This window comes from Dasypus novemcinctus, chromosome 4 (assembly GCF_030445035.2).
Source record: "Dasypus novemcinctus isolate mDasNov1 chromosome 4, mDasNov1.1.hap2, whole genome shotgun sequence".
Taxonomy (NCBI): Eukaryota; Metazoa; Chordata; class Mammalia; order Cingulata; family Dasypodidae; genus Dasypus; species Dasypus novemcinctus.
In genome coordinates, this window is record NC_080676.1 from 145160758 (window position 1) to 145172383 (window position 11626).

An 11626-nucleotide genomic window follows, 5' to 3' on the forward strand; every position below is an offset into this window, starting at 1 on the left:
ATTGCTGAAGGCAATCTCCTTTCTTAATTGCAGATGTAATCAGCCATAAAGGCAATTAACTGACTAATGGTTTATATGCATCTCCAAAATACCCTCATAGTAACAATCAGGCCAGTCAGTACTTGCTTGACTGAACAAGTGTACACCATAACATAGTCAAGGGGAAGTGGACTTGGCCCAGTGGTTAGGGCATCCATCTACCACATGGGAGGTCCGTGGTTCAAACCCTGGCCCCCCTTGACCCGTGTGGAACTGGCCCATTCGCAGTTCTGATGCACGTAAGGAGTGCTGTGCAACGCGGGGGTGTTCCCTGTGTAGGGGAGCCCCACGCACAAGGAGTGCGCACCTAAGGAAAGCCACCTAGCACAAAAGAAAGTGCAGCCTGCCTAAGAATGGTGCCGCCCACACGGAGAGCTGACACAACAAGAATACGCAACAAAAAGAGACACAGATTCCCATGCTGCTGACAACAACAGAAGTGGATAAAGAAGAAGACACAGCAAATAGACACAGAGAAGAGACCACTGGGGTGAGGGGGGAGGAGGGGAGAGAAATAAATAAATAAATAAATCTTTTAAAAAAAACCCCAAAAACATAGTCAAGTTGACTCATGGAATTAACCAGCACACTTACCTTGTGGTGTGAGGAAAAAGGATCATAAACATTTCTAAGATGGGTTCATATGGTGCTAAGTTGAAAGGAGAGAAAGTAATGGGGGGAGAGTGCAGAGTTTCCTCTGTGAGGTCAAGTGCTTCAGGGTTGTAGATGCTGCCACTGTCAAACACCTGCTGGCTGATCAGCCCAAAGGAAAAGGTGATGTTCAACATGTTCAGCAGTGTGGCTTTGCTGGCTCCCGCTTTGTCTCCTGTCTTAATCAGCTGCACGTCACTCAGGATTTCAATGGTGCCCCTGGAAATCTTAGTGGTGATGCCCAAAGCCTGGAAGAAGGAGGTCTTCTCAGGCCCCAGACCAGTGTGCTGGGTGGGGACAGTGACTTTGCATGGGGTGATGGCACCAGCACAGGCGGCAGCTGGCACCTTGTTGGCCAGTAGCATGTCCCTGATCTCAGTGAGGTCCTCCTTGGTGAACACAAAGCCCACATTCCCCCTGATATGAGGCAACAGTTTCTCCAGGGCCGGGTTGTTTTCCAGATGCCCTCGGATGGCCTTGAGCATCGTGGAGTTCTTGCCCATCAGCTCCACAGCCTGCCTACGGAGGGACATGCCAATCTGCTGCATCTGCTTGGAGCCCACGTTGTCTGCTCCCACAGTGAAGCATTTTGGATAATCATCAAGAGTTGGATGATTTTAAGGAAGTAGTTGGACTTCCAGGTTGCCCTGTCTTCCCTGGGCATCACGGCGGTACATCAGGGATTGCCGCACAGGGTTTATAGACGATGTTTCTCTCACGAGGACGTCTGGCGAGACTGAAGGTAGTTTTGAATGTAAAGTAGAGATGACCCATGTTAGGTAATTGTACTAAGCTTTAGATGGAATTGATCAACTGAGTAATTCAGTATAATTTTTTTTCTCACTCTCTCTCTTTTTTTTTTTACCGTGAACTATGCTAGGTGCTATAGTGATTAAAAATGAATAAGTTGTAGTTAGTATTTGGATGAAATTAGGGAAGAGAAAAAAAAACAGAGAAGAACCTAGTCAATTACAATGCAAAAATTATAAGGAGTGGGAACAGCACATAGACGAGTGGAGGAGGACATGAAGAACTTTGGTGATGAACCTTGATGGAGATCCGGGATGCCTCAGGGAGCTAGTAGCTCTATTCACATATATATTCCACAAGACGGTGTGACCAAGATGGAGTGGTTTTGGATAAAACCTCACTACCATGGAGATAAATTAGGTCATTAGTTGATTATTTAAGAACTATCATGAGAGAGGGTTAAAGCAATGCTTATTTTTAAATAAAAAGTATGTTCATTCTGTTCTTCTTTCTAGGTGATCTTTTCTTTTTGTACTTTACTTTCACTTCAGAAGCAATTCTGGGTGGTTTATTAGCCTCCCCAGTCAAATATTCACTGTTTGGATTTTACAGAAACTATGAATAGGACTTACAGAGAAATAAGTGCAGATGAGAACAGGAGATGGATAATAATAGTAATGTCACCACACACCCTTTTCCCCCCAGGAACTTAAAGCAACTTGCAAAATATAAACAAGGACACTGAGAGTTCCCAGTGGGAAGGTGACAAAAATCATGACCTCCATTTAGAGAGGGAGTTTTCCCAGAGAATCTCTGCAGAAAAGAAAAGTGAGGTGATAAGATCATTTTATAGCTACCCTAAAAATATCCTTGAAGGAAAAGTCTTTTTGTGGTAAACCAAAGTTTCTACTTGGTGACACTTGGTTACGGGCACAATTTACTACCTTTTATTATAGCAGCAAATCTTCAATAAATATTAATATTTGTTATAATTGGTATCATTCAGCATTTGGTTAAATGATAAACTTCTAGATTGGATCTTTGCTGCATATACCAAAATGTTTACTCCTGTCATTAGGAGTTTTTCTGTACTTAATATTTTATTCCAAACATTTATCTATTGGTTTTACCCTACCAAAGTGACCATAAGATTGATGTATGGAAAGGATCTATCCTAATACACAGCTTGGTTTTAGGAACATAGTACTTCCTGAAAAAGTAAATATTTTGTAACAAAACATTGAATGAATATAAAAAGCCAGATTCTGTTGCCCTCACAAAGCCATGTGCCATTATTTACCAAATGAATTGCTCAGTTCTACATCCTTTTTTGAGTCCACTTATGGGCTTTTGTGCAAGATTGGTAGCCAGTAAATCACTCTCTAAAAAGAATTCCTTTGACATCCAAACTCAAGAAGATCTTAGTGTTGTCTGGTGATGGTTTCCATGCTCATCGGCAACCTTTTTCCCCTTCCTTGGAAGCTAGTACCTATCTTCCGTACTCTCCTTAATATTGTGCCGTGCTGAAACCCTCACTCACGCAAATAGCTTTGAACCTTGCTTCCTAAAGCATATAGAGGCCCTAGTCTAGTACTCTTTAAATTTTCCTTCCTTCCTCTTTTAAATATGCACATTTCTCTCCTTTCTCTGGTTTATGAAGTTTCTTTCCTTTCCATAGTGCCTTGGATTCCATCTTCTGCACCTCCCCCTGGACCTTACTGGATAATACTCTCCTCTCTTCTTAGCAATGATAATTTCCCTCTTGCCCCTGGGTACTTTTGAACTCACTTGTTTAAGTATTTCTACCCCAACCTCACTGTGGCCTCCAATGGATTAGTACATCCTCTCTTTTTACTCAGCAGTACCTCTTGCTGTTTCTTTTTTTTTTTTAAAGATTTATTTTTTATTTATTTCTCTCTCCTTCTCCCTCCCCCACCCCCCACCCCACCCCAGTTGTCTGTTCTGTGTCCATTCACTGTGTGTTTTTCTGTGACTGCTTCTATCCTTATCAGTGACACCAGGAATCTGTGTCTCTTTTTGTTGCGTCATCTCATTGCGTCAGCTCTCCATGTGTGCGGCACCATTCCTGGGCAGCCTGCGCTTTCTTTCGCACTGGGCGGCTCTCCTTACCAGGCACACTCCTTGCATGTGGGGCTCCCCTACGCAGGGGACACCACTGTGTGGCCTGGCATTCCTTGCGCACATCAGCACTGCGTGTGGGTCAGTTCCACATGGGTCAAGGAGACCCGGGTTTGAACTCTGGACCTCCCATGTGGTAGGCAGATGCTCTATCCATTGAGCACTATTTCCAGTCATTTCTTCATTCATATTGTTAACCACTCCCTTGCAAGCAACCTCAACTTCCATCCCCTTTTTTTCATGTTTTAGATTCCTGCTCTGTAAAATGGAGATAATAAAAACACCTATTCCATAGGATTGTGGTAAGGATTAAATGAATTTTTATAAAATGCTTAGAACAGGGCCTGACACACATAGTAAGTCCCAAATAGGTGACTATTGTCATCATCATTGTGATTATTACTATGTACTACTAAGCTCCAATTGTGTCCCTGTGCCTATGGTGATAAAATCCAAGCTCTTCCTCTTGGTGTTCATCATTCTAAGTAAATGCCTTTTTCTTTCCTATACTTCATATACCCCATGCTACTGCACTTTGAGTCTATTGTCACGTCCTAAACACATGCTGTTTCACATCTCTGCACGTTTATATATTCTGTTTCTTCTTCTTAAAATGAGTTGTACAACGTCTCTGTCTAGCTAATTCCAGTTGAACTAGTATGACTTGTATTAATTGTCTATTGTTGCATTGCAAATTAACCCCAAAATTAGTGGTATAAAATAAAAATAAACATTTATCTCACACAATGAGTCAGGAATTCAGAATTGGCTTAGTTGGGTGGTTCTGGTCCAGGATCTCTCATGTATATTTGCTGTGAAAATGTTGATTGGGTTGCCTCGATGATTACTTATTCATGTGATTAGCAAGCTGGCATTGGCTGTTGGCAAGTGGTCACAGTTCCTCACCTTGTAAAGCTCTCCCTAGGATTACTTCGAGCATTTTTAAGACCTAAAGGCTGCCTTCCCCCAGAGCAAGAGATACAAGAGCCATCAAAATAGATGCAGGCATATCTTTTATGACCTAGCCTTGAAAGCCACCCACTGTCCCTCTGTCACCTAGGTCTACCATGAATCAGTGTGGAAGGAGGCTAGACTACAAAAGGGCTTGAAAACCAGGGAACTAGATGGTTGTTGCGGATATTTTCTTGAGATACTCTCTTCTCCTCAAGTAGATTTGTTTGCATGCATCTTTTTGTATCTTTTTGATGCCTCTGTGAAAGTACATATAGTGTTGTGAAGCTTGCTTATATCTTTGTTTGCACTTGCAGTTTATATTACAAAGAACATAAAGGCAAAGGCCATATAGTTTCATGTCTATTTCCCCTAGGTCTATGAAAATTTGTAGCCATGAAGTGGAGATGAAGATTGTATGGAATTGAATCATTCCATATTCTTGTTCAGCATTCAAAATCCACTTTCTGGGACAATATTTTCCTGAAATGAAGAGAACTGACATTTCCTTCAACTTGAGAACTAGACCTTATTATGTACTCATGATTTCTCTTTCTTATCTTTCAGAAATAAAAATCTTCCATCTTGTTCATGTTCTTACTTGAGCCTAAGCCTATCATTTTCTTTACCAGTGAAAAAGAGCAAATCTGTCTTGAACATTAGATTGTCTACCTTCATTTTATACAGTTCAGGTAAGATCACTTGGGTCATACCCCTCTCACAAAACACCTATTTTGTCCTGATCACTGCAAAAGCTCAAGCTTACTCTTTTACTCCATACATATTAAGTGACAGTTTCATTTATTCTAAAGGAGATTAATAGTAAAGTTAAGAATGATGTAGAAAATGGTTGTTTTGAGGTCAAGTAGTTTCTAGAAATGGTTCATCAAAGATTAAAATAAGTAAATAATATATTTCTCTTTAGTCATCAAATGCTAAAACTAATGGTTTATATAAGAATAGGTTTCAGATTTAATTCTAGTGATCAGTATTGAAAGCACACTATCAAGCTTTTACGTTTTACGCTAGTGAATTGAACACAAAAGAATTCACGTTCAGACATGAACAACTCTTTACATCATGAAAGCCCTAAATTAGACAAGCAATTATCTTTTGCAAAGTAAGAAGCAGCACCACAGCTCATCTATTTGGTCATGCAATAAGTATTTATCAAACATCTAATATGCACTCATATTAGCACTCATGGGTTTGTAAGAGTTATCCTGACTTTGAATATTACCCGAGTCCATTTTAGCTTACAACATTTTACAATGTCAAAGAGAAAAACAAAATTTGCTCTTCAGAATTTTCATTTTGTGCCTCCTCTTTCTGTCTTGATCTTACTTCCCACTATATTTGAGATATATTTTTCAAGATTTGTATCAAAACTTTTCTTTTCTGGAAAGATCCCACAGTCTATCATTCTGTGGCCGGTACTATTGGTTCAACAACACCCTCTTCCCTTGCCTTTCTATACTATGGAGGCTGCAAAGGGGAATACTTGATAGCCAATTTCTCATGCAGCTAGAAGGAACCACGTGATAGAATGAGGGCTAATGAGATTTAGGGGAAAGCCCCACTAGAGAAGCTGTTTGCTTTCTCTTCCCCCTGCCTCCTCTTCTTCCTGCCTGGAATGTGCAAAAGGAGCAGGTTGGTTGAGAAGCTACTTTGTGATCACAAGGACAAAGTCACACACTAAAGTTGGCAGAGCTGGCATATTTAAGAAGCCTGGTTCCTTGATAACATTACTTAACAAATACATCAACCATTGACCATCTCCTTTTAGATTTTATTTAAGCAACTGTATATTGGATTTTCTGCTACTCACAGCCTAACACATTTAACTGATATACTCTTCAATTCCATCCATTCCAGACTGAGTTAAATTCAAGAGTTCAACTCTCAGGATACAGGAAAAAGGTCAGAAGTTTAGATATCCTCCCTCCCTCCTTATCTGCCTCCCTCTCTAACCTCTTGATCTCTTGATCCTTTCTTATTCTCTCCCCTCCTTCTCTCCTAACTTCCTTCCATTTACACTTCTATTAGTACTATCACCAGAACTTAATGTAACAAATTTCTCTGAATTTCTTCTCTTGAATATTGTTGTATGTTTATAATTATATATGATAATATTTTCATAAAGCCCTATGACATCCTCGAAAAACATATGCTTGCCATCTGAATGACGTGATGGTTGATTAATGTCATAGAAAGATGACTCTCCAAGATTTTAGGTAAAGGTCTCATCTCACAGAAGAAATGTTAATAAATATATGAATATTTATATTTTCAAAGTACTTTGTGTTCACAGCTACTACATTACCTGATGTTTTCTCTGGAGATGGTTAAGTTCATATTTGTTGAATATTTATCCAAATAACAATGAATCTCAGTGGTGTAGAATAAATATTTCTAGGACAGTGGCTCCAGACTAGTTTTATTCTAGCAAGGACTTGGGTGAACTTGATAAGCCATTTAAACTTCTAATTTCTAAATAGAAATACAAATATTTGGCTTAGTGTCCCCATTAAGTTCTTACAGGAATCAAACAAGGTAATAGTTTGAAATAATATAACGTGCTACATAAATGCAAAGTATAATACTATTAAATATTAATAAAAATTCAAGAGTATAAATGACAGCATTGTTCCAAATCAGGGTTATTTGCCAAATATCAACATTTGGGGGAGGGGGGCGGTTCATGTCAAAGAAGGCATTAAAGATTGGAGCAAAAACACTTGTTTTCCTAACTCCATTTCCAGCTCCATTTAGGGGGTGATTTTCCTACTAGAATTTATCTGTGTAATGTCTAAGGTAAATGAAGCCTGGTAAAAACAACAGCTTATTTCTTTCCAAGCCATGATTAGGCTACTAAGAAACCTATTTCTTGTGAATTTCCCAGCTTCCAGGAAAGTAGACAGGAGAGAAAATGTTCTTATAAGTTAGTGTTAACAAAAGTAAGGTCCTCACAGAATGAATGCTTTGAATATATTCACCTCTTAGGAAATATAGAAAAGCAAATGTACCAGTTCCAAAGTAATGGAATAGACTATAATCATATAGCCAGCTAAAATGCCATAAGAAAGACTTTCTTGCTAAACTTCCAAATGAGTCATTCTAAAAGAGATAGGGATAAAAAAAACAAATCAGGGAGTAAAACTTTCCTCAGTTCAAGTTTTGCTAAATACATGATAAAAGAGAAGTATGTTCAAAACTGGAGTCCTAAAAGTGGATGCGAAATGCATGTAGAAAAAGCCATTGATTGTACTCTTTGAATAGAATAGGTAGAAACAGCAGGTAGAAATAGGGGGAAGCATAAAGAGATTAAGAGGTGAGGAATTTTCTTGTTTGTCTGTTTTTTGTTTATTGCTATTATTGAAATAATGAAAATGCTCTAATAGTGACTGAAGTGATGAATGCACAACTATGTGATTATACCAAATACTATTGATTGTACACTTCGGATGAATTGTATGCTTTATTAATATGTATCAATAAAATTGATTTGTTTAAAAAATGCATGTAGATACAAATTATTCATTGAGTATAGGAAAAGCCAGTGTGTGACAGACTCACAACCCTAAATCTGGAGAACAGTAGAATTTTCTCCTTAAAATGTATGTTTCAAAACCTAGTAACCATTGCCTGAAAAATCTGCTTGAAGTGACCCTTTCCTAAGATAGAAACAAAGTTTACAATAAAGTAAACTTTCTGACATTGGTCATGCTTATTTTTGAGTTAAATATATATGGACCCTTAAGATATGGCATTTAACTGTGATTTTCAGGAGAATATATTTAACTGGGTTATCTCCATTTTCCATTATTGGTCTATTCCATTTCATAATAAAATGCCAAATCTTATCTTATTTTACAGTCTACATTTTCTAAGCTGATATTTTGTTTTGAAAACAGCATTAGTCACAAAAATTTCTTTAAACATCATAAGTGAATTGAATAAATTAAGAAATTTTAAATGAAATTAAAATCCATCTATTTCAACCTCTGATATATTTAAATTTAAATTATATTTTTGAAACAATGAAAAGGATTGCCTGAGTAATATATTATGAAAGCACATTCTTTGACATATTGAAATATTTAATTTTATTTCTTCTCTCAAATTCCATTCATTACAGCTGATCTCTTCATTAGCTTTGGCCACCGTTAAAGATTTGTCTTTTCATGTAGAGTTCATATCAGAGTATGCATGTTCTTGCCCAAAACAAAGAACCTAAACATCCTTTACCTATAATATGACATTTGGGACCCTTTCACAATAGATTTTTGTGTTTTGGTTTCAGGATGTCTCAGTATTTGGTTAATAACAGCCAATGAAAACTCCATGTGGGTTTACATGAATGCCCAGATGACCAAAATTGGAGAGAACCAACTTAACTTCACTTATTGTTTTACATGGAGATTGTGCCTTTTTATTTTTTAAAAATCTCTGTCTTATATAGTCACTGTAAGGCTTGTCTTTCTTTTCCAGCCTTCATCTCTCTCAGATGATGGATGGTAAATGAGTAATAGCCCATAAGAAAGAACCTGTTATGATTTTGGAGAGTCAGAGAAAACTCTTCCCTGTTAAACTATATAAAAATAATAACATAGTGGCTGAATACAGTTGAACAAGTAATCATATTGATAACTGGTTGTTAAAAATTGACTAGATTCAGTTGGCTAATAAAACAGTTTCTAGACTAATGTTACCAATTAGTTATTTTTCTTTATACCAATGTTTATACCAATAATACCAATGTTATTTTTCTTTCCAGAGTACTTGGTATGTTTGAGTTTAATTTTTTGACTGATATTAAGGCTAGATTTGAAATTAGGAGAGAATTTACATACATTTTGGTGTTATACTACACGAGTAACATTGTGAGCCCAAGAATAACGATATCACTTGAATCACATGTTTTGCTCTTTTGTCAATTTCAGATTTCTTGTTCTATTCTTGGTGGTTGTTACACAGTTTTGCCAGTGATGTCAAAGTTCAGGTTCCAGAGTAGCTTTAAGAACAACTGATATACATGTGAGTGACTGCTTCTCTAATTTTGCAATAAAACACTTTGAATTGTAGGTCTCTTTCAAAATTTCCTAAAATAGAATTTTACCTTATTTATTTATTTACTCATTTCTTGAAGGTGGAGCTCAACAGCCAGTTTTTTTTCCTTTGAATAAATATTCACACAATTTTAAATAACTTCATACCATTCATTCATTCAACAGTTTACTGAATTTATTCTATATTCCAAACCTTAGCAACATTCTGTGGATATAAATATAATAAGACTTGCTGAGTAGCTGAGTTGGGGAAAAGAAGCACCTAAACAGTTGACCTTAATATAAAATAATAAGTGTTGTAAGTCATGAACAAATTGCTAGTCATTAAAAGCAACATTCATAAAACCATATGTAGTTTAAGCTATTTATAGATAGAGTTCTAAGACATGTATACACATTAAATTATTTTTTAAAAAATCCCAGTAGGCTGAACAATGATATGCAATAATGTTTTAGAAATGTTTGTTACATATAAATTTTCCAGACCTTAGAGAATTAAAAGTGAAATAGTATTAGAATGGAGCAATGAGGAAAAAGAACAGAGACGTCTCTGTACGTTGGGGAAGGAGGGTAAGATAAAGGTAAATAAAGAGACACAGAGTTTTAAGTGGCCATCTGGGTCAAAAGCTACTGGTAAACAGCAAATGAAAGATGGAGAAATTTATCTTGGCAGGGAAGCTGCAGTCATTGTGAAGTCTGATTGTCTTGTTGAATGTTGCAATTTCATAACTTGGTGGGATAGATTGAGCTGGGGGGTTTGAGGATAAATATATAACCTCTAGAAAATTTTTGAGGATAGCAGGTAGGTAATATTAGGATACCTGAGCAGATTACAACATTTTCTATAGACTATGGAACCTTTCCCTACCACATTTAGTATATATATATTTTTCTAAGTACACTGACACATTTAATCCTTAAATAAAACTTGGACAACCCTTTGTATAATATCAGTATTGCTTCCCATTGTCCTTAAAAACAAGTGCATAAACACCCACTTTTGTTGACAGCTGGGATAAGCAACATCTAAAAAAATACAGTACATTAAAAACAAAGACACATGTCTTCTTGACAACCACAGGAAACAGACTGAGGAGCATCAGAAGAGGTGAGTAGGTGGTTGCTACAAGGGCTTCCTAACTCAGGCTAATTCACACAGACTATGTTTTAAGTTAGAGACTAATTTTTTTTTTTTTTTTTGATTGGGAAAGTTACGTTTTCCTCAGTTAAGTACAAATAGCCTCATCCTAATCTTAAGAACTTCAGGGAAAACAAAAATACATAAGGGAGATCAGAGGAACAAAAGAAAATCCATCTATTCATTCATCTATTCAACAAATATTTATTTAGGAAGGTTCAATTGCATATAGGTCCTAATGAGGCCAAATGATTTTTAGATTCAGGGATCTAGAGAATGGGAGCTTGGAAAGATGGGAGATGATGACTGGAATAAGTCGTTATTTGAAGTGAGGTTATGAATGGACTGCTGTTATTGGTAATGATAGGATCTGGGGGCAGTGGTTTCTAGCATCTTCTCTGTTGTGGCTAACATAGAAAATGGTAATAGTTTGTAATACATCTGTACTGTAATATCAGGAGACGGCCCGAGGTCAGGAGTGATTTGCTAGGGACTCAAGATGCTCCCACATTGCTCAGTCTCTGTGAGGGGCGAGGAACTCAGTACCTCATGGACACTAGTTGGAGAGGTTTGATCTAGGATATGACTCCTGTAGCCTGCCAGTGCTTCTAGGGTTGAAATGTCTTACATGCATTTGACTAGTTCTCTTATATTCTTCCATCCTAGCTCATTTGGAGGGAAGTTCTGCTTCCATCCTAGCTCATTTGTCAGGGGAGTGGGTGTCCTGCTCCTCTCAGAATCCCTTGAAAGTTGTCCTTTCTATCATCTCAACTTTGGTGTTCTCTGAGAATATGCCGCTAGCTCTGTCTTTCCGCAGCCCTCAAGGGGTGAAGATGGTGCTGTATTCCCTTTTGTTTACATGGGCTATGAATTGTTCTGGGTTCCCCAA

The 11626-nt window shown here is 37.5% G+C and overlaps 1 pseudogene; it reads right to left on the reverse strand.

The window, feature by feature from the left end:
• Window positions 1–629: 629 nt before the first annotated feature.
• LOC131278363 (large ribosomal subunit protein uL10 pseudogene) lies at window positions 630–1354 on the reverse strand (annotated as a pseudogene).
• Between the last annotated feature and the right edge of the window lie 10272 nt (window positions 1355–11626).